Raw genomic sequence first — 17,661 nt, forward strand, 5'->3', positions numbered from 1 at the left:
GAACCGGGGTCCTCCGGCATGGCAGGCAAGCACTCTTGCCCGCTGAGCCACCGCGGCCCTCCCCCTAGGTAAACTTTTATATCATCTGAAAATAATGATCATTTGCTTTCGAATTTCTGGGAGTCAGCACTTAGCTTATAATCACCTTTGTGCAAAATTAGGGAAAAAAAGAATGTCCTGTCTAAACACACACCTCCACATGATGGAAGAGGAGGTGGGTGACTGATGCATGGATAGAGTCTTTGTGAAAATGAGAAAAAAAGCTGTCCTTCTTCTGGACAGATACAAGCCCATCCAGGGCATGCAGTGTGTTGAGCAGAACACTGCCTGCATTTAGACCCTACTAATCTCTGTCCAGAGATGGGGGACAGCTAATTTAGAAGTAGGAAGTGGCTGCACTCAGTCTCCAGAATTTTACCTCTTATTTTTATTTCACATTTTATGCTTTCATCAGAACTTGTAGAACAAAGCTAAATAGTAATGGTGATAGCAGCTAGCTGGATTTTTCTCTAATAGTAGTGGGCATATATCTAGTATTTTGTGATTAAGTATGCTGGTTTGTGACAGGCATTTATTGCTTTGAGGTAGATACAGGTAATTATTCATTTGCATATTGCCAAGATGCTATGACAGATACACGCAATGGTTTGGCTTAAGAACAGGTATTTATTGGCTCATGGTCTGGACGGCTAGAAGACCAAATTTAAGGTATTGGCAGAATTTGTTTTCTCCCTGAAATCTGTAGTACTCTGGTGCTGGCTTGCAGCAATCCCTGGGGTTTTTCTTGGTTTGCCTCTCTGCCTCCCATCATATGGTGAGGTCTCTCTCTTTGAAGTTGAGTCTTCTAGTTTCTGCTGACTTCCAGCTTCCTTCTACATGGGCTTCTCCAGATTCTGCCCTCCAGTTTCTTCTCTTTATAGGGCTTCCAGTAATATGGATCAAGACCTACCTTCCTTCACTTGGGCCACACCTTAACTAAAAATAACATCTTCAGGAGGTTCTATTTACAATGGGCTCACACCCACAGGAATACACTTTAAGAATATGTCTACTTTGGGATACATATTTAATCTACCACAAATAGTAATCACTTAGAAAATGGAAAATAGATACCAATTATGATAGAAAAAATATTAATTAGAAATAATAAGAAATGTAATCTAAATGAAGAAGATGACAAAATTTTGGTGCAGGGCATTAGAAAAGTTTTAAGCAGTGGAAAAGCATACTAATCCCTGGGTGAAAGGACTCCAAGTTGCAAAGATAATCAGTTCTCCTTAAATTAATTTATGAATGCAGCACATTACAAATAAAAATCCTGGAGGACTCTTATATACACTGATAAACTAATTCTAAAGTTCACATGGCAAAGTAAGTACTCAAGTATAATTTAAAGTTAAGACACTTCAAAAAGAAACTACTTGTACAATATGATTCAATATGTATAAATTATAATACTTTTGAAAGTGTTCACTGGTTCAGAAAAATACAAATGTATCAGTGTTATTGAAAAGAGAGTCTGGAAATATGTATCTGTGTGGGTGTTCGTAGGACACATGCACACACACATATATTAATGTTAGTTTTTCCAAGCAAAGTAAAAATATAACTACTGAGTAAATGGTGCTGAAATTTTCTATCAATCTAAAATAGACACCTCTCTACTTCATATCACACACACACACAAAGATTTCTAACTAGATGTAACAAACTGAATTATGAAATTATCAAACACAAGTGCTTTACATATGCACATAATTTAGTGTATGCTGAGTTTTTCTCCAATAAGACATGAAATCCAGAAGCATTGTTGGAGAAAACAGAGATTTAACTATAGAAGTATTAACACTGGTATTAGGAAAATGACCTTGAACATGAAGATACAGTATAAATTACAGATGGAGACAAAAATGAGCAGGTAAGATAAGGGGAGGGTTAACATCCTAAGTATCTGACCATCTCCCATAAGGAATGCAATTTACAGCACACAGATAAGGTTATTTTATGACTATCCTCTTAGTCAAAACAGATGAAAAACTGAGGCATAGAAGTTAAGTAAGTTGCCAAAGTTGACACAGTTCAACTTTTATTTATTTATATATATTTCTTTAAGTGAGTCATAAATTTAGAGAAAAATCATGCAGAAAATATAGAGTTCCCATATAACCCCCTATTATTAACACCTTTCATTAGTGTGGTAGTTTTGTTACAATCAATGAAAAAATATTATAAATGTATTACTAACTATGGTCCCTGGCTTACATTAGGGTTCTCTGTTTGTGTTATACAGTCATATGGTTTATTTTAAAATTTTTATTCTAGTAACATATATATATAATCTAAAATTTCCCTTTTTAACCATATACAAATATACAATTCAGTGCTATTAATTATGTCAAAATGTCGTGCTACCATCATCACCATCCATTACCAAAACTTTCCCATCACCCCAAATAGAAACTCAATACAATTTAGGCATTAACTCCCCAATTCCCTACCCCTCACTCAAGCCCCTAGTAACCTGCCTTCGAGTTTCTGACTCTACGAATTTGTTTATTCTGATTATTTCATAGCAGTGAGATCATGCTACATTTGTCCTTTTGGGTCTGGCTTATTTCACTCAACACAATGTCTTCAAGGTTCATCCATGTTGTCACGTGACTCAGAGCAGAAATTTTCATACTGCTGCTCATAGCCGCATTCTTCACAATTTCCAAAAGATGGAAGCAACCCAAGTGTCTGTCAACTGATGAATGGGAAGACAAAACGTGGTCTATGCATACGATGGACTATTATTCAACATTAAAAAAGAATGAAGTTCTAATGTAGCTATGTTCTTAAACACCATGATTTATTACCTCCCAAGACTGAAGCCAACCAGTATTGGTACATTTGGGGGGGAAAGTAAATTCTCATATATTGCACGTGGGAGTTTAAATTGAAACAAAAGAATTTGGTAGTACCTGTAAACATTTAGCACCCAAAGTGTGTTTACCATTCAACACCCAGCCCCCATGTTCTCACCAATGAACAAGCACATTTCTACACTATGGCATTATTTGTGATATATTTGATAGTATTTGATAATACTATTTCTCTCTGTAACTTTGCATCTGTATGTGTATTTGTGTTCATATATAAAATTTTATTTAACTACACATATGTAAGTAATGATTTCATTAAAAAGTTTTGGAAGGATTTGTACCTATCTGCTGCTAGTTCTCCCTCTTGAGAGGTGATAAAATGGGATGTGGTGTGGTTACAGATGGAACTTTCACTTCTTAATATATAGACTTTTGCACTGTTCAGTTTTTATGGTGAGCCTGCAGTAGTTAAAAATATTTAAAATAAATTCTCCTGTTAGTCCTAGTTTTTAAAGAGGCCTTTTCTCTGTGTGTGTATGAAATTGATATTATATAATATCCATTTTTTATTATTGAATGGCCCTCACATTCATTGGAGAAAACCTTTTTTTTTTTTTCTCCAGAGCCCAATGTCCCATCAATATATGGTTAAATTTTATGGCTAATATACATTTAGGATTTTCAGTTCCCTTTTCATATGTGCTATAATTATATATTTTTGGTGATATTTCTGTTAGTTTTGGTGGCAGCATTCTGCTGGCTTTATAAAATGAATTTGGTAAATTTCCATTTTTTTTTCACATGTTCTGCCAAAACTCATGTGGTGATTACATTGGCTGTTAACTTGAATGTTTGAGGGAACGTACCAGTAAAATCAATTTTTCTTATTATTCTTTGTGAAGTTAAAATTTTTATGTTTCTTCCAAGTTTCTCCCATTACTCAAATTATTGGCCACATATATTTTTCCAGAAATTTAATCCAATTTTTAAGCTTTTGTAATATTGTATTCCATTATGATTAAAAATCTTTATATACTGCAGCTATTTATTTATTTATTTATTTATTTATTTTTTTTTTTTAAAGAGAGAGGGAGGAAAGGAAGGAAAGAAAGACAGAGAAGGAAGGAAGGATGGAAGGAAGGAAGGGAGGAAGAAAGGGAAACATTTTCTTATTTTATTATATTTTGTTTGTTTGTTTGTTTTTTACATGGGCTGGGGCCGGGAATCGAACCGAGGTCCTCCGGCATGGCAGGTAAGCACTCTTGCCCGCTGAGCCACCGCGGCCCGCCCTGCAGCTATTTATTAATTTCTAGTTTTTTTTGTTTTTCTTTTATTTATTAGATTTCCCAGAGATTTGCCTACTTTCTTTCTTTTTCTCCTTAAGAACTAGCTCTTATTTTTTGAAGAATTAAAGTTAGAATTTAGGCTTTGATTTACATTTTTGGAACATTTACTTTTTGAATTACTCATTAGTTTGCTATCTTAGTGAAACTTTTTAAAAACAGGTGCCTGCTTTATTTTTCTTTCTTAGATTTGTGATGTAGATGCAATGCTAATAATCTCATTTTGCTTATGCAAAACTGGTCATCCACAAAGTTAAAATTATGCCATTAGCTAATGTCCCCATTTCATGTGGAGTGGCAATTTTCATGAATATGTAAATAGGGTGATTACTTTTAGAACGAAATACATACATGCTTACAAATAAATAGCTTGTTTTTTTTTTTCATGTGTTGTTTTTACAGAATCATAGAGGCATTAAGTGGAACTGATCACAGGGTCAGGATATGAAATAAAATAGTTTACTGAGGAAAGAAAAGCAGCTCAACATTTTAGCAAATATAGCTAGACTGAAGTAAGAATTCTTATCCCCATCTAACACCTAAATAGTGGAAGACAGAGATCATGTGTTTACGCAAGATACGAAGAAAAGCTCTCACTGAGCTAGAAATTGCGTGGTTTCCTCACTTCTGAGGCAGCGCCCCCAGCTCCTTTCTCCCTTGCTGGCTGCTGAACCATTTCGGAGTGTTCAGTCCCACTCAGCAGCTGACGTTCTCCGTGGAAGTAACTCAGAACAAGCTAGTCCAGTGTTTGGAGTTCATCTGCTGGTAAGATTATTTGGAAAGATTTGGATAATGGTATGGAAAACTTTGCCTTTTTGGAAGTAGCTGAATTCCCAAGAAAAGAGATACCACGTGATGCTTCAAGAAAACAGTGATTTTTGTACCTGGTTGTGGGAAGGTTCTAGGCAGGGAGTCAGGCCTTTGCTTGATGCTGGCTCCAGGACTCCAGGGATGTGCCCATGGGAAGATAGTTGGCTTGAATTTCACCCTCTTTATCTGAAAAAGGGAATGTTGCTACGTAATTATCTTTCAGGGTTCTAGTGAGGATTAAATGCAAATTATGTGTAAAACATTTTTAGTAGTCTCTAGATAACACTGTTGAATAAGTGGCAAATCTATTTTTAGCATGATGATGTGACTTTTCATTATTTAAAAAACTGAGATCCAATGTCTTTTATGATTTCCAACTGAAGGCATCCCTGACATTCCTCAGTCATATCCTTGGCACGTTTCTGTCATTCAGCGCTGTAATTACTTTTACAACACAGGCAATTCAGTTCTACAAACATTTACCAAGTGTCTGTTCTGCTCAAGACTAGTTGATGGGACGACAAAAATGAGAGAAACTAGGCTTCTCACTTAACAAATACACATGCTCATCCATTGGATTCACAACCTGATTTCTTGACCCAAACATTTTCTGATTAGCAACCACCATATGTGCAACACTGTCCTCTAAGTTTAATTTGCCTGAGGCATTATTCCTCTGAGTACTGTGGAATTTTACTGCCCTCATCCATTTAACTTGTCTTACTTTTATGTGAAATCAGATGTGAGAACAGGAAGAACCTCGAAGGAGCTCTTGGTCTGTCAATGGCCCAAAGTGGAAACAGTTACATTTTATTAAAAATGAAGAAGTTTAGCAAAGTGTTTTTAAAATAGGATGATATGAGAGCTCAGCAGGTCATGGAAATACCTTCAGAGGAATTTGCTTCTGGAGGGTTTTCTTCAGGGGCGAAGACCAAAGATGAGTCAGCCATGGCATGAGGGGTGCAGTGTTTTTCATCTTAGTCAGCTCAATATCAAAATAAACAGGGATATTGTGAGCATGTATTCATTGTGGCTCTCTAGATTTGAGAAGTAAGGGAACATATATAATTTCTACTTGTGAAAGGAATGTGAGGGGAATGTAATACACTTTCAGATGGGCTTCCATCCAGTATTTATGTGTAGTCCTCCAGGATTCTGTAAATTAGTCTTTTCTTTCTAGTGTGACATGTTTGATTTCAAGTTCATCGGTTTGAAACAAATGCTACCATCTCTGTCTCTTTTTCTATTCCTTGTCAGAAAATATGAAGAAGACCAGCTATCTGAATGAGTTTATAAAATCATGATTTCCATACATTCAATACCCCCACATGATACAATATATGGCAATGATCCCAAACAAATATGTAAAGACAAATTAGATCATAAAATTTTGATTTTCTTGTATGAATGATTAAGATAATACTAGGTAAGGCATATAACAACTTTGGGACTCTTTCTGAACTGTGCTGTACAAATTATCCTTTTGACAGGTAAAAAAATCTGTGATCCACAGACACATTGGGTGAGTATGACCTTAAATAAAGTCTTGATAAATCGTAGGTGGAAAGTCTAGAGATCTGTCTCTATTATGCAGCTATTGAGCATACCAGTATAGTACAAGAATTTTCTATGAAATAGTACTTCTGAAATATCAGTGTATACTAAATAACTATAAAGGGTCTTATGGTCAAATGACTTTTAATTCAACTAAACAGGTTTTCTCAATACTTCCAATATGCAGCAGACATTGCAAACTTCCAAGAAGTAAATAGAGCATCCATTATTTCCTAAATTCACTTAAGGAATTGTGTGTGTATATAATGGCTCCAGATTGTTCTTTTTTCCCCTCAGGAATAAGCAACTTTGAGACATAATACTGTAGATACAATTCCCAACTTTGATTTATTGCAACTTCTTTCTTTTCTCCAAATGTTGGGTCTTCTAAAATTTGGCCTAGGAAAAGTCACAGAGTGTAGTCACAGAGCATCTGCCTGCTGCTATTTCCTCATCTGACTAAGTAAAATGTGTTAATGTGAACCCACCCAACAATATTTGAAGGATAACATCTACTAAGGGTAAAGGGACAAGGATTCTCTCCTCTGTGCTAGTCAGGCATTACAGAGTGTTACATCTGTCTGAGGAATGGATTTTAAGAGGATTATATCAAACAGGAGTAAGTCCACAGAAAACAACATGAAGATGAAGGGACATTCAAAGACTTTTAATATGAGAAATATGGAAGGAAGTGGCAATGCTTAACCTGAATTTAAGATTACTTAAAGACTAGTACTGTCTTTAAACAATGGAAAGGGTGACAATCAGGAGAATAATTAGATATGTGATACAATGGGTAAAACTTGGTCTAATATACAGAAATATGCAGGGAGCAGATAGTTGGCTCAACATAAGGGATTCTTTCGCATACTCAGAATTGTCCAAGAATTGTCCAAGATAGGCACACTATCTCCTGTGCACCTTTAGGAGATAATGGTGTTCTGACATATACTGAGTGAATGATCAGCAGGAACATTGTAAAGGGAAACGGGAATCATCCTAATTCAAAAATTTCAGGATACTATGACAAATAAGAACCTTTTTAACCTAGAGATTCTATGAGTGCTATACAATTTCATATTAAAATAAGAGTCTGTGTAAAACAGAAATTTTTTAGGCTTCAATTCACAAGATTCTTATTTTAACAGACTTGAGGTTCTTTAGAAGAGTCCTGTAAGTATAATTTGGAAATAACTTGGGTAATAGAGTTTCTAAGTGAATAATTCACTCCTTTGAAAAATAGAAACAAACTGACAAATGATATCTAATCTAAAACTTAATAAATGTTTTATTAATGATTGGATATAGGGAGTCATGACAAAATCCAGGCTATACAGCTAGAGCAGTGGCACATGCAGACATAAAAGTATGTATTATTTCTATATCCAACATTAAACCACTATCTTAATGCCATTAGTATATTCAACTTAAAATAATATTGAAAATAATAGCTTCCTTTATTAAGGCAACTTATCCTGTGCTATGCACAGTTATGCCTCATGATAACCACGTGGCATAAGAACTTTTATTACTACAACTAGCATTATTACAAATGAGAAAAGTCTACGCTGTAAGGAAGCAACTTGCTCAGTCACCGTGGCAGAAACTTCTAGTTGTTCAAAAACTATGACATTCCTTTGTTTCTTGGGCAAACAGCTATTTTACATTTCCCAGTTTTCCTTGCAGTTAGATGTGGACATGAAACTGTGTTCTAGTCTACGTATGAGAATGGGATTGAATTGTGCATTTACATGTCAGCATTTTGAAAGGTTTATCTCCTTTAAACATGATTTCCCCTTTGATATACTGGGTGCAGAAGACAACAACGCCATGGGCAATTTGAAACCTCAAGATGGAAGAATAGACATACCATAAAGAGGAAAGATACCCACTCAACAACCAGGAGCACTTGCCTTGAACTACTATAAGAGTGAGAAACAAAACTCTGTTACGCATTTGGGGATCTACTTGTTATAGCAGCTAGCATCAGCCTAACTGATATGTTACACAGTTGGTGGATGGTGGAGACAGTTTTTAAATCCAGGCTGTGTGACTCAAACATCATACTTTTCACGACTAAGCTAGCCCTTTTCTTTCTAGTAGTAATTGGCTGATTAGCATTGGTATTTTTGTCCAGGTGACCATTAAAATGCAAGATGGCTGATAAGCTGATGAAATTATACTTACTGTTTATTCTTTGGTCATAGATATAGGTTTTCAGGATGGTGGTACTGATCCTAAACCTGGAAATTTAGCCTCATTAATTTTATATTCAAGAGGTTGGCATATCTGTTTTATTGGAACAAATCAGTATCCTTTAGAAAACAAAAGAGGAGAAAATACAAGGAATGAACAATCAAAATTTTAAAAATGGCTGAAAAAATATAGCTGTTTATTATGTTTATGAAATGTTATAAGTAGTTTGTATATATTTTTATTATTCAAAACCTATACCCACCCTGTAAAGAAGGTATTATTATTATTAAGGCACAGATCAGGTGACTTTCCAAATGCTATACTATTAATAAGAGATGAAATCTGAGAATTGTCATAAATAAATTAACACAAACATAGCTTAAAACATTGCAAACATTATCTTACAGTTCTGAAGTCAGAAGTGTGAAATGGGGTCCAGTGGATTAAAACAAAGGTGCTGGCAGTGCTGTGGTCCTTTCTGGAGGCTTTTGGAAAATCCATTTTCTTGCCTTTTCTAGCTTCTAGAGACTATGATAAACATTCCTTGGTTTCTGGCCCTTCCATCTCTTCTGAAGCCAGAAAATCTACTTTAGAGTCTCTGGTCTTAAGAACTATGGTAAACTGCATCAGATATTCACATGAGGGAGGTATATTGGTGTCTTTAATCTGCAGAGAAATGAGAGGACTTGTTTTATTAATTCTCATAAGTATATAATGAATTCTTACAAAGAGAATGCTGCTCTTTATTCCTCAGTAGGAAGTGATCTTTCAATTCTTGCTACCTATTTTATAAGACAACATGAAACATGTCTTTATGCTAAGGATTGCTAAAGACTGAATTAGAATAAAGAAGAAGCAAGAAATTGCCTTTTCCAAAGTATATTTTTAAGACTAAGATAAAGAATAGCATCCATATAAAACAGATAGTTTGTATATAGTTGATTTGGAAGGTCAGGAGATAATCTAGATGAACTTTGGGTGTTTATGTGGGAAAGCATGTGAGTTGCTGGTCAATAACACTTCCTTTCTAGGGTTCCTTTCACATAGACCACCCTGCTTTAAACCATGTGATTCTGCCATTGTGGTTCTAGCTAGTTGGATAAAGACTGCCAGCTGACAGGTTGGCCAATGGCTTATGAAGAGTGTTCTATGAGGCATCCCATAAGCTGGGATAGTGGCTAGTTAACCTGATGGCACGCTTTCTCTTGGTGAATGTGAATGCAGACAAATAAAGAAGTAATTGGCAAACACTAGAGCAACCAATGCCATGGGACTCATTGAAGTCAAGTAGTAAGTTCAACCTTGCGGTGGAAAAAGGGAAACTGTGAAAGTACTGTGTGGTTATTGAGGAATAGTTGCTATCTTTCTCAATTCTCCATGTAATTTATATTTAAACACTCTGACCATTAGCCAAGTATATTAATTTTCTATTGCTGCTATAATAAATTAACATGAGCTTAGTGGCTTAAAACAACACAAGTGTTATCTTACAGTTCTGGAAGTCAAAAGTCTGAAATGACACTAAGTGGACTAAAATAAAGGTGCTGGCAGTGCTGTACTCCCTTCTGGAGGCTCTGAGGAAATCCATTTTCTTGCCTTTTCCGGCTTCTAGAGACTATACATATTCCTTGGTTTATGACCCTTTCTATCTTCAAAACCAGCATTGCCAGGCTGCATCATTCTTAGGAAGCCATCTCTTTAGTTCTTCTCCTTGAGAGTCCCTCTTTCACATTTAAGGACACTTGTAATTATAATAGGTTCACCTGGATAATCCAGGACTTATTTTTAAAGTCATTGGTTAGCAACCTTAATTCCGTATTCAATCTTAATTCCTATCTTGCCAAGTAAAATAACAATTCATAGATTTCAGGAATCAGTGCATGGATATCTTTGAGGAGGGGGGCATTATCTTGCCCACTACACCAAGTGTAAAACAAGTGCTATTTTTTAATCAATATTAAATTTCAATATTGTATCTTTGCAACCATCTATGGATGAAACCTAGAAATAAGTGTTAAGTCCCTATAACAGGGCAGGGCTGATACTTAACCTCTTCAGTGAATGCAGGTAGATAATGGTGTTTTAAGTATGGGGTCTTGAAGCAAGAAAATGATAGTGGAACAATCTTAACTTGTATCACACAAATAAGACTCAAATTTGAGTATATTAGATGATTTGTCCGGTCAGAACCATGGAGATATACAATAATCGGAGCACTGGTCAAATCCATGTGACAAATAATGCAACATACATAGTTTTTAAGTGACTATTTATATGCTGGTGCATGAAAGAAAATGAACATAAATGTAATTATTCCATTGCAAACTCAGGAGAAAACAATTGTTTAAATGGGTGTCAATGAGAGTTGGAATTGACTAGAGAAGTCTTCTACTACAATTTTCCAATCAATAAAGTAATTCCCTTACATCACTTTCCTGAAAATTATTCTCTTTCTCTGATGACTTCCAGCAAGGAATGGGGATCTCACTACCTCATGAGTCATTGAATTATTCTGATTGTTGTCATTTGCATAAACATGGCTGATGGAACATGTATATTTATTTCTGTTCCATCCTTAAAAAGACAGGAAGCTACTGAAACAAAAAAGATGTCAACCCACGTGGACAAACAAATAGAGAAATAAAAATAGTAGATGAGAGGAAATAAAATTTCAGAAGACAGGAAGTGCTAAGGAGTGGCAACTATGTGGCAGAGGAGGCTGAAACATACATGCCTCAGATGGTGGTGAGAATGAGGAGTTCTGATAGAATTCCAGACTTGAGGGCTCTGCGTACTATGGAAGGTACATGAGGTGACTTCATAGTGAGGGACTGTTTGACAGTTGTTCAAAGAGCTGTGTTTCTGGATTCAGTGACACCAGAAAACATGGAGTAACCGGACAATGGCTCTACCCCAAACCCTAGAGTCAACATACTCTGTATATTCACACCGAGTTTCCAGTCACTTTTAGTTTGCTACTTTTGATTATGAATTTACACCCAAAGATCAAATCCAGGAAAGTCTACAGCATAAAGCATAGAGAACAAAACAGAGAGAAAAGAAATGAGCACAGAAGAAACAGAGATAGTAGAGAGAGCAGGATGGGAAAATCAAAACACTTCAAAACAGCCATTAATCTCAATAAGAAAAGAGAAAATAATGCATCCATGGAACAAGAAAAATAATCAGAGAATCATAAAGTGCTCATGGAAATGATCAAAGAAACAAAACAGGAGCATATTCCACATGAGGATGTGTCCTTGGATTGAAAGAGCCCACCAAATGTTCAGCACAAGAAGAAATTAAATAAACCAAACAAAAACCTACATATCGGAACATCATATGTGGCACAAAACAGTACATACATATAATAATGAAAATCAAATGTGCATCAGCAGCACTGGAAGTTAAAAAGACAGTGGAGCAATGCCTACAGAGTTCTGAGTAGAAATTCTTTTCAACCTTGAGTCCCATACCCAGTGAAGTGGGCAAATACCTTGGGTGGCCCCTGTGATCTCTTCCTGCTGGTGTGATTCTTTCCCCTTCAGAGGGATTAGGACCTGTAACTTGTTTCTAACCAACAGAATGTGGCAAAGGTGACAAGAAATATGTGATTTTGTGTATTTGATTATGTAATATGTTGCATATGATCATAGCAACCACCTTGGTGGAGTCTCTCCTTTTCTGGCTTTGGGGAAACAGCCAGCTATTGGGAGACTCCACATGGCAAGGAACTGTGGGCAACTTCTTGGAGCTCAAGGTGGTGCTTGGCTGACAGCAAGAAACTGAAGTACTCTGTCCTGTAACTGCAAGGAACTAAGTCTTGCTAATAACCCGAGTGAGCTCGGGGTGGTTCCTTCCCTGGCCAGGCCTCAGGTGAGACTGGTACCCTAGCTGACATCTGCATTACAGTCTTGAGAGGACCCAGCTAAGCTGTGCCCAGACTTCTGAAGTCCAGAAACTACATCTTGTTTTACGCTCCGAAGTTTGTGTTAACATTGCTACGTAGCACTATGTGACTAACACATCCAGCCAAATTAGTCATGTGTGAGGATAGGATGAAAATATTTTTGGACACATTAGGCCTAAACAATCTTAATTTTATGGGCAGTTGGCTCCCCAGGGCTCTATATCAGTCAAAAATTGATGTCATTCAAGAGACTCTAAAATAGGAAAGAAATAGATAAAACTTGCATGTGACAATCATGTTGGGGATACTTCATGGTGAGCAAAGTTATCAGACATCTGAGGAGGAAGAGAGAACCACACAATCTATTTCTTTGTAAGCCCCACAGCACTATTTGGAGCACTGGGCTATACAGACAGTGCACAAATAAATAGATGGGTAAAAGGATTAGTAAAATAAAACTATGTGAAGCTCAACCTAGTATAGACTGCATTTACAGTCATAATGTGCATATAGCTAACACTATCATGAGGTGTGGCACCATCAACTGCAAAGAAGGGTATGTGGTGTTGGGTATTTGTAAGAATGCCATTTGCCCACCCTTACCCCTCCACAATTGCCAGAGGCCAGTCTTCCCCCAGCAGGCAGAGTGATTCTTCTTTCTATGACATGAATTAGCTCACATCACTTCCCTGCTCTTAAAGTCCTATGGCTTCAACACTCACTCCCTTTGCTCTTACTATGCCCTCTGACTTCAGCAGATATTATTTTCTCTTTCCTTTAAATTTCTCAGCTTTGCTTAAGCATCACCGTATCAGAGAAGTGCTTCTTTTCTGCCATATCTCAAGCAGCAGCTCCTACCTGACTTTATTTTTATTTGGAGCTCTTATCACTGTTTACTGATTTTGTGTTCCCCCACCCCCACCAGATCATAACCTTCTTAAGGGAGAGATTTTTATATTATTTATTGTTCTTATCTGTAGTTGATGATCTGGCATTATACATAGTGGTGATCAGTTAATATTTAGGTGAATGAATGAATGAATTCTCTTAAAGTAAAACATTCAGATTTTTCCAAGTACAGAATGGGTATATAAAAGGCAAAATGCTAAGCCAGATTTCATTTACAACCATTTAAAACTCTTCTAAATGTGTGTATTTGCTTCAAAAAATAAAATGTAAGAAAATCACTCATCAGTTATATACAGATCCAGTCTTGTAGAAATTCAAGATAATTAAAATAGAATTAATATTTTCATTCTCCCCACAATTGAAAATTCATATCATTTAAATCAACTGTACACTGTCCCAATGGTGTCTTCTTATGGTCATGAAACTCAAAAGTAAAGGCAGGGGTGAAAAGTTGGGTGTTATGCTCTTTGGTTTTCAACATTCAGGGCATTATTAACACTAAAAGAAATAACATTCTCCTTAATGTATTGGAGTGTTAGGCAGAATGTAACAAAGCATTTTCCCCTATCCTGACCATCACACTTAATTGAGATGAGACCCTTGCACTATGCATTAGGGGAAGTTGAGGGGGTCTCTGAAGTAATTCCATCCCCCGGTAGCTAATTTTTTTTTAAGTTGTATTTCTACCTCACTGCCCGGCATTAAGGAATTTTTAGTAATATAAAGAGCAGATGAGAAGTGAAGAACTAGCTTCTGGATGAGTTGAAAAGCCATCAGGTCACTAAGGAGAAGGGGTGAGTTTGCAAGTTCTTCCCAGTAATCATACTTAACAAGGTGCAGCAGCTGGAAGGCTGCTTCTCAGGAGCCATTGCTACCGACCATGGATTTGGGGATAGGGCAGGAGGTGTCGCTGCCCTGCTGGTAATACTAGAGTCCTACCAGAATTGTTTCAACTCACTTGCATAGTTGTATAATTTATAAAATGTGACTGATTTTATCAATTCTCTTCGGTCTTCCTGTACAGAAAATATTGAAGAAAACTGTCATGATTAATATCACTATCATATTATACCCATGCCAAACTCATCAACATTCCTGCTGATATTTTATAGAGTCAAGGGTTTAGGTTTAGAGTTGGGTGACCAACTGTGCTGCTTTGGCCAGGGGTTTCCTAGATTTAGCACTGAAAGTTCTGCACACTTGAAAACCTCTCAGTGTCAGGAAAATGGGAGTTGGCCAGTCGAAGATACTCTCTTGAGTTAAGGTTGTGGCAGGGCCATGAGAAGTTGTTTGGAATGGAAGATACTGTGTTTTGTCCTTCCAGAAAGGAAGGACATTCCCTTTCCATCCAGTCACCCACAGTTATTTTTTACTGACACCATGACATAAAGAGGGTATCTCAAGAATGCTTTGTCCCGGGGATAAACACTCAACACTTACTGAAACCTCTTATCCAGCAATTTCTCTCTTAGGATTTATAGGAAAAACAAAGATGCATATTTAAAGATATACATTACATTATTATTTATAATAGCAAAACTTGGGAATCAATTTAAATGTTCATAATAGGAGATTAAGTGAAATATAATATATTTGTGTATTGGAAGAATAGGTATCCATTAAAATTCCTTTTTTATTTTTTGCAAGCTATTCAGTGACATGGGAGAAGGCTTCCAAAATTATGTTAACATGATAATAGATATAAATATGTATTTACTGCACAGGAAAACAGTGATAGGAAGGAAACATACCAAAATGTTGATAGCAGGTTACCTTTGGATGATATTAAGGCTAGTTGTTTGTTTTTCTCATGCCATTTTATATATTTTGTTTATGACATTATTAGAAAAATAATTATTGAGAAAATCATTAATACTTAGATTGTTGCTCCTCCAACTTTAGTTGCCTAAAAAGAGCTCTGGGGAGCATGTTGGGAGTCAGATTACCTGACTATGTTAAAATATTCTGATTATAGTTCTGATTGATAATCTTGAAAGTTCAATTTAAAATATAAGATGGATGATTCGAAGGTATACGTCATGGACTACATAGAAAAATATTAACTGAAAGTGTATCTGTTTAGCTTAGATAGCTATTCTTTTATCTGCCAACTTGGTGTCCAGGTGGATTAGGTGGTCCCATAACTGGTGAGATGTCAAGAAACCCATCAGCTGCCCAGCCACAGTTACCCACTGTCATGGTCAGGTTCATGTGTCAACTTGGCCAAGTGGTGGTACCTGTTTGGTTGGGCAAGTGCTGACCTGTCTGTTGCAGTGAGTACATTTCATAGGATTAGATCCTGCATCCACAGCTGATTCCATTTGTAATCAGCCAAGGGAAATGTCTTCTGCAATGAGTGATGCTCAGTCTAATCACTGGAAGGCTTTTAAGGAGGATTCAGAAGAGACAGGCTCTCTTCCTGCTTCAGCCGGCAAGCCTCTCCTCTGGAGTTCGTCCAGACCCTCCATCAGAATCGTCGGCTTCACAGCCTGCCCTGCGGATTTTGGACTCTGCGTTCCCAGGGTCATGTGAGACACATTTATAAATTTTATATTTGTGAGTGTTCCCTGTTGATTCTGTTTCTTTAGAGAAACCTAACTAATACACCCACTGATAAATGATTGAAGGTATACCATTGCATTCTCACTCCTTTATCCTGGAAGGAGAGATTTGCAATGGAGGTGTGCATCAGAATCACTCATGGAACTTTGCAGGCACATGCACACACACACAAGCACACATTCCCCAGCCTCACGTGGTCAAAACATCAGGAATCAGAATCTCAGAGTGGGACAATGGAGTGTGTGCTGAAATCGTTTCACAGGTGAATCCCATATCCACCCCTCTTTTGACAATTGTTGCCAAGACCTAAATCTCAAGTTCTTGTTAAAACACAAATGCCCTTGGAAGGGTAAAAGTGTGAAGCTGTTACCAATTATAAGCTTCTTAGTAAAACTGAATTTGCCGGATCTTTGCCTGGAAGCATATTTTGATGAGGATAGAGGGACAAAGACTAACTGCTAACTTCATCATTTTGCATAGGAGAGGCTTTGGCATTGCAAGGATGCTTTTACCAATTCCTGAAGATAATTAGGCACCATTGGTGGGTAAAGTTTAAAAGTTAAATTGCTCACTTTTAACAATAGCTGAATAGTCAATGCAGCAGAAACTAGCCATTTCATTAGTGCTTTTTTGCAAGACCAGTAAGTGGTTCATTATCAATTATGCAGCACTTATGCAGATTTGCTTTAGACTTACACTTCCAAGGCCACACTCCCTACATTCCTTAATTTTCTCCTGGATATAAATGGTTAGTCTTCAAATCTGTGCCTGTGATGTGTTCTCATCCCAACCATGTGGGTCAGTACAGAAGGGAAAGAGGTAATTTTAGCTGCCAAAAAACGTTTTTTGTGGTTTTTTAAAATTTTAATAGAATGCATTTTTATTCTTACCTGCTAGGTTCCAAAACTGGTTCACTCTTTTGAAGAATGAGGTAAGAAATAGACAAGTTTTCTAATGCCCAAGGTGGAGGTTACAGGAGCTTTTCTTTAGAGAATAATGGTCTTACAGCTGGCCTGGCCTTCCCTTCAAGACCTGAGAAATAAATACCGAGAAGCTCTGCATGAATGCCAGGGATCAGAAAATAGTTTGGGCAGCTATAATTTGTGCGGGGTCTGTTCAGCAACTTAATCCACTTTCCCATCTTCAGTTTACCAAAGGAACATTATTCTTAAAGAGTACTTACAAAACAGAATCACTTAAATATAAAAAGACAGAGGACAAGGCTAATTGTTCCGTAAAGCATGCTCATTCTTAAAAGAAATTGGAATAATGAGAATAGGAAAAGGTCAGCTGGAAAGACAGTGCACAATTAAGTAAAGAATTTATCAGTTCTATTCAAACTTTCCCTTTCTATCATCCTGGTGTAGTATGTGAAGTGGCTTGTATGATGGCGCTAGTAAGCATGGGTAAGAGAATCAAGTTGGAGAATCATGAAGTAGGGTAATACCGAAATTATTTGGAGAAAATACAACCCTCACCTGAATTGATTTGGGTAATGTTTATTTGTACTTGA

At 36.7% G+C, this 17,661-nt stretch overlaps 1 long non-coding RNA gene across 1 annotated transcript; it reads right to left on the minus strand.

Annotated features, from left to right (window-relative positions):
- Positions 1-4,707: 4,707 nt before the first annotated feature.
- Positions 4,708-11,272, minus strand: LOC143682811 (uncharacterized). The gene is made up of 5 exons (XR_013175287.1): positions 11,194-11,272; positions 9,173-9,433; positions 8,759-8,886; positions 5,092-5,203; positions 4,708-4,966 (listed from the first exon to the last, which is right to left on the minus strand). It is a non-coding gene; the product is annotated as an uncharacterized LOC143682811 (long non-coding RNA).
- Positions 11,273-17,661: the final 6,389 nt, after the last annotated feature.

The sequence above is a fragment of the Tamandua tetradactyla genome, chromosome 5, assembly GCF_023851605.1.
Source record: "Tamandua tetradactyla isolate mTamTet1 chromosome 5, mTamTet1.pri, whole genome shotgun sequence".
Lineage (NCBI taxonomy): Eukaryota > Metazoa > Chordata > Mammalia > Pilosa > Myrmecophagidae > Tamandua > Tamandua tetradactyla.